Here is a 6,884-nt window from a genome sequence, read left to right as displayed (position 1 = left end):
TTTAAATTTTGATTATTCTGTAAAGTTTATGATGTTAAAAAGCCATTTTAAACATTATCATATTTTGAGTTTGAAGCACCGGGTGTAATGTCTTTAATATATATGATGGATAGTGCGTGTAAGTTAATGAGATGAATGTATATCTATGTATAACAGTGTATTAGTGGTATTACGTTCAGCAGTCTCACACATATGATATAGTATGGTATAGTATAAGTTGTTTATTTTTCATACTGTCCGTGTATCATTCAACAAAGGTGGTGTAGAGTTGTATATGGCTTGGTATGACGTTGTTGCAATTCTATGGACACTATGATATTACGGATGCACAGATAGAGGAATAACACTTATCGTATATGTATCATTTATGTATGTTGACTGTGTAATGAATACTAAATATAATAAAATAATACACTTTTTAATAGAATAACATTTGTTTCATGTTTTAGTATGATATTAAATGGTATAGAATAGGTTGTTTATTTTTCATACTGTCCGTGTATCATTCAACAAAGGTGGTGTAGAGTTGTATATGGCTTGGTATGACGTCGTTGCAATTCTATGGACACTATGATATTACGGAATAACAGAAAGAGGAATAAAACTTATTGTATATGTATCATTTATAACGTACTTTTATGTTGACAAGAATGAATGTATATCTATATGAAATAGTGTATTTTGTGGTATTATGTTCAACAGTCTTACATATATGATATAGTATGATATAGTATAATTTGTTTATTTTTCATACTCTAAGTGTATCATTCAACAAAGGTGGTGTAGAGTTGTATATGGCTTGGTATGACGTCGTTGCAATTCTATGGACACCATGATATCACGAAAAAACAGAAAGAAAAATAACAATTATCGTATATGTATCATCTATATTATTATTGTATTTTGACTATGTAATGAATGCCAAATTTAAAAATATACACTTTCTTAATAGAATAACATTTATTTTAGTATAATATAAAAATGATATTGAATATGTTGTTTAATTTTCATACTGTTCGTGTATCATTCAACAAAGGTGGTGTAGGTATGTATATGGCTTGGTATGACGCTTTTGCATGTCTATGGACACCATGATATTACGAAAAAACAGAAAGAAGAATAACACTTTTCAAATATGTATCATTTATATATTTTATTAACATGAACGCAAAATATACAAAATTATATATATATATACTCAAAATATTCTGGATGGTAATCAGTTTGGTTTATTTTGATATTTAATATTGTATTTTGGTTTTTTTGCTAGTAATGTTTCGAATATGTATATGCTGTTATTATTTTTTTAGGTGTACATTGTATTAAATTGTTATCAATTATTTAATGTATGTATACAAAATAATAGCAAAAACATTTTCAATTATTATATAAAAATTTTTTTTTTTTACACATGCATATTTATTAATATATGAAATTTTATCTCAGTTTTAATAAATATGTATTGAAATGAATAATAATACAATCTTATATATATTGATAATAGTCTGGATGGTAATCAGTTTGGATTATTTTGATATTAAATATTGTATTATTATTTTTGTAAAAAAATTAATGAGAATTTTGTAAAAAAACCTCTATATGTATATCTTTTTATATCAATATTTAAAAAAAAATTTTTTTTTATTAAATTATTGATTATAAATAGAATAACATATAAATTTTTTTTGTCAAAGCAAGTTCATGGGTTATAAGTTTTAAACTTTACACTCCCATATGAGCACACAATATTTATATAAAAATTATTTTTATAAATAATATTACATTGACTCACCTCATACCAAGCGAGAATATTAAGTGTTATTATAACGTTTTTTATTTAAAATTAACTTTTTAAATAAAATTAAAAAATAAATGACGCTTTCAATCTAGCGACGAGTATGAGAAAATGTTTGAAATATTTTAAGACCCATTTGGTGATGGTCTGACAAAAATCATAATTATTTTTTTTTTTTTTTATTCAATAATATTTATTATGAATAACATGTTATATATTTCTTTTTGTAAAAGCAAAAAAATTATATAAATGACATAATAAAATATATATTTGAAAAAAAAAAAAATTAATAATAATATATATATCTCATATGTTTTTTCTATTAATTTTTAAAACAATAGAGATATAAAAAAAAAAAAAATTTATATCAGTAATGGGTGAGACCATCTGATATTTAAAATGAAATTGTAATAATATTATTATATATTAATAATTATTGTATGAAAATTTTTTTTCTTATAATAAGAAAACAAAAATATCATGTATATTATTATATATTTAATATTATAAATACAAATAGTTCCCTGGTTGATCCTGCCAGTAGTCATATGCTTGTCTCAAAGATTAAGCCATGCATGTCTCAGTACAAGCCAAATTAAGGTGAAACCGCGAAAGGCTCATTATATCAGTTATGGTTCCTTAGATCGTACCCACATTTACTTGGATAACTGTGGTAATTCTAGAGCTAATACATGCAAACAGAGTTCCGACCAGAGATGGAAGGAATGCTTTTATTAGATCAAAAACCAATCGGTGTAAATTTTAATTTGCATCGTTTAATTTGGTGACTCTGAATAACTTTAAGCTGATCGCACGGTCTCGTACCGGCGACGCATCTTTCAAATGTCTGCCTTATCAACTGTCGATGGTAGGTTCTGCGCCTACCATGGTTGTAACGGGTAACGGGGAATCAGGGTTCGATTCCGGAGAGGGAGCCTGAGAAACGGCTACCACATCCAAGGAAGGCAGCAGGCGCGCAAATTACCCACTCCCGGCACGGGGAGGTAGTGACGAAAAATAACGATACGGGACTCATCCGAGGCCCCGTAATCGGAATGAGTACACTTTAAATCCTTTAACGAGGATCCATTGGAGGGCAAGTCTGGTGCCAGCAGCCGCGGTAATTCCAGCTCCAATAGCGTATATTAAAGTTGTTGCGGTTAAAAAGCTCGTAGTCGAATCTGTGTCCTACACTGTTGGTTCAATGCTCGCATTGTTTAACTAGCATGTTATGTGGGACGTCCTACCGGTGGGTGGTACAGATTATGTATAAAGTATATTTTAGTGTTATTATTTATTTAATGCATTATATATATTTTTATTATGTAATTTGTCGTAAGTGTTTAACCGTTAAGAGCGGTGGCAGCCCCCAATTGCAATCCCGTCGCGGTGCTCTTAATTGAGTGTCGAGGTGGGCCGGTACGTTTACTTTGAACAAATTAGAGTGCTTAAGGCAGGCTCAAATTTTGCCTGAATATTGTGTGCATGGAATAATGGAATAGGACCTCGGTTCTATTTTGTTGGTTTTCGGAACTCCGAGGTAATGATTAATACGGACAGATGGGGGCATTCGTATTGCGACGTTAGAGGTGAAATTCTTGGATCGTCGCAAGACGGACAGAAGCGAAAGCATTTGCCAAAAATGTTTTGATTGATCAAGAACGAAAGTTAGAGGTTCGAAGGCGATCAGATACCGCCCTAGTTCTAACCCATAAACGATGCCAGCTAGCGATCCGCCGAAGTTCCTCCGATGACTCGGCGGGCAGCTTCCGGGAAACCAAAGCTTTTGGGTTCCGGGGGAAGTATGGTTGCAAAGCTGAAACTTAAAGGAATTGACGGAAGGGCACCACCAGGAGTGGAGCCTGCGGCTTAATTTGACTCAACACGGGAAACCTCACCAGGCCCGGACACCGGAAGGATTGACAGATTGAGAGCTCTTTCTTGATTCGGTGGGTGGTGGTGCATGGCCGTTCTTAGTTGGTGGAGCGATTTGTCTGGTTAATTCCGATAACGAACGAGACTCTAGCCTGCTAAATAGACGTACTTTACCGGCATCTCAAGGCCCATCGGCTGTTTGTTTCCCATTTCATTCATTTTCATGTGTGTTATGTATTGTATTTATATATGCATGTATTTTTGAGATTTAACGATCAAGATTATATTTTGTATATATTGTGCTTTATGTTGCATATGTTATGGTGTATGGGTACGCAGTTTTTTGATGTGGTTTTTACTGCCGGCGTACAAATAATTCTTCTTAGAGGGACAGGCGGCATTCTAGCCGCACGAGATTGAGCAATAACAGGTCTGTGATGCCCTTAGATGTTCTGGGCCGCACGCGCGCTACACTGAAGGAATCAGCGTGTCCTCCCAGGCCGAAAGGTCCGGGTAACCCGCTGAACCTCCTTCGTGCTAGGGATTGGGGCTTGCAATTGTTCCCCATGAACGAGGAATTCCCAGTAAGCGCGAGTCATAAGCTCGCGTTGATTACGTCCCTGCCCTTTGTACACACCGCCCGTCGCTACTACCGATTGAATGATTTAGTGAGGTCTTCGGACTGGTACGCGGCAATATTTCTGATATTGCCGATGTTGCTGGGAAGATGACCAAACTTGATCATTTAGAGGAAGTAAAAGTCGTAACAAGGTTTCCGTAGGTGAACCTGCGGAAGGATCATTAACGATATATATAAAATATATTTATTTATATTTTTTGTATTGTTTTTAAATATTCCAAAAAATAAAAATATTATTGATAAGAAATATTTTTTTTAACAAAATAACATATTAATATGTAATTTTCTCAAAATATATAATAGTAATTATGTGTTAAAAGAGATTTATTTTGGTTATGATATCATATTAAAGTAATACGCCAAACTTTTTTTATACACATAATATATCTATACATATAATATAGAGAATATTATATAAATATTAATAATATATTTGTTACATATAAAATATTTTTATATTCAATATTATTATTATTATTAAACAATAATTATTAATAAAATCTATAAATAATTTCTCTTATAAAAAAGTGAAATTAAAAATAGAATATATTGAAATTATTTGTTTATATGTATATAATCTCTATTAAGAAAAATAAAATAAGATTATAATTGATATAATCTATATTTTTATTTTTCTATGTTATATAATAAAAATAAAGAAAACACAAGATAAAATTTTTTTAAAGAATAAAATTTATTTCAAATTTAAATTTCTTTATGTTTTGTCTTGATATTTCTTTTTTTTTATTAAAAGTTATTATGTTAAAAAACAAACCCATTTGTTTTGTACCATATTAATATTATATATATTTTTATGTAGAAAATAATTTATAAAAAAAAAAATAAATACATTTCTATAAAATATACCAAATATTAATTATTATATCTAGCTAGCACTAACAAAAAATATCAAAAATGTTATGTATATATTTATTAATACCATAATATCTTTAATTTATATATATATATATTTAAAATAAAATATATAATTTATATTCTAGAAAAATTTTTTTATTTTAAAAGAATTTATAAAGATATATAAATTAATAATTTTATTTTTTATATTAAAAATAAAGATTATTATTAATAATAATACTTACATTTAAAATTTAAAAAGATTACCCTGGACGGTGGATCACTTGGCTCGTGGGTCGATGAAGAACGCAGCTAATTGCGCGTCAACTTGTGAACTGCAGGACACATGAACATTGACATTTCGAACGCACATTGCGGTCCTTGGATACTGTTCCCGGACCACATCTGGCTGAGGGTCGTATACATTATATTAATATAATAAAAGATTATTTTACATAAAATTTTTTTTATGAAAAAGAAATTTATCAATAATTAAAAAAGAAAATTTATTTTTTCATATTTAATTAAATTGATAAATAAAATTTTTATAAAAGAAATGTAAAATTATTTATATATGAATGTTTTACGCCAAATATAAGAAAAAAATAAATATAAAATGTTTTTAATAGCATTTAAAATTTATATATTTTTTATTATTTGTCGACATTTTTAAATTAATATATCAATATTATTTTTTATCATTTATATATAATATTATAAAACTTTATGTTAATAATAATATTAATAATAAATGATATTAATAATATATTTTTAAAATATTAAATAAAGAAGAATAAACAAAAATATTATATATTAATATTTTGTTATGGAATATTTTATTTGTAATAAAATTTTCAATATACTCGAAAAAAAATTAATATATATAATTATTTATTTTTTATTTTCTTCTCTTTAGATAAATATAAAAATAATATTATATAATAATATTAAAAAAATTTGAGTATGAATAATTAAGAAAATTGTTTACTTATAAAATATAACAAAAACATAATATATAAAAAAAATTTTTGTTTTAATACTTCTAAAAACTTTTACGACCTCAGAGTAGGTGAGATTACCCGCTGAATTTAAGCATATTATTAAGCGGAGGAAAAGAAACTAACTAGGATTCCCTTAGTAGCGGCGAGCGAACAGGGATAAGCCCAGCACTGAACCCCGTGGCTGATAAACAGACACTTGGGGAATGTAGTGTTTAGGAAGATTCAATATAAACCTATTGTTATATAATACATCCAAGTCCATCTTGAATGGGGCCATATACCCATAGAGGGTGCCAGGCCCGTAGTGATTATTATTGATGATAGGTGAATCTTTCCTTAGAGTCGGGTTGCTTGAGAGTGCAGCTCTAAGTGGGTGGTAAACTCCATCTAAGGCTAAATATTACCACGAGACCGATAGCGAACAAGTACCGTGAGGGAAAGTTGAAAAGAACTTTGAAGAGAGAGTTAAAGAGTACGTAAAACCGTTCAGGGGTAAACCTGAGAAACCCGAAAGGTCGAAAGATGAGATTCATTTACTTTTTATCGTTAATCAACCAATTTGTACTAGCATGTGACAAAAATTTTTATTAGGAATTTATTTTTAGTAAAAATATATGCACTGCTGTATATTGTTAATTGTATGATAACGAGGTATGCACTTCTCATCTTGTAGGACGTTGCGACCCATTAAATATTAATCTATAGGCATTGGTGCGTT

At 29.2% G+C, this 6,884-nt stretch overlaps 3 non-coding genes across 3 annotated transcripts in view; all 3 read left to right on the top strand.

The window, feature by feature from the left end:
- Positions 1-2,316: 2,316 nt before the first annotated feature.
- LOC123303962 lies at positions 2,317-4,474 on the top strand. The gene has a single exon (XR_006536026.1). It is a non-coding gene; the product is annotated as a small subunit ribosomal RNA (ribosomal RNA).
- A 955-nt stretch (positions 4,475-5,429) lies between these two features.
- Positions 5,430-5,584, top strand: LOC123303959. Its single transcript, XR_006536024.1, has one exon. It is a non-coding gene; the product is annotated as a 5.8S ribosomal RNA (ribosomal RNA).
- A 636-nt stretch (positions 5,585-6,220) lies between these two features.
- Positions 6,221-6,884, top strand: part of LOC123303963 — a 4,577-nt gene continuing 3,913 nt past the window's right edge. The window contains exon 1 of the ribosomal RNA XR_006536027.1: positions 6,221-6,884. This exon is cut by the window's right edge and continues 3,913 nt beyond it. This is a non-coding gene — a ribosomal RNA (large subunit ribosomal RNA).

Source organism: Chrysoperla carnea, assembly GCF_905475395.1.
Source record: "Chrysoperla carnea chromosome X unlocalized genomic scaffold, inChrCarn1.1 SUPER_X_unloc_167, whole genome shotgun sequence".
Lineage (NCBI taxonomy): Eukaryota > Metazoa > Arthropoda > Insecta > Neuroptera > Chrysopidae > Chrysoperla > Chrysoperla carnea.
This window is presented reverse-complemented; position numbering and strand designations above follow the sequence as displayed.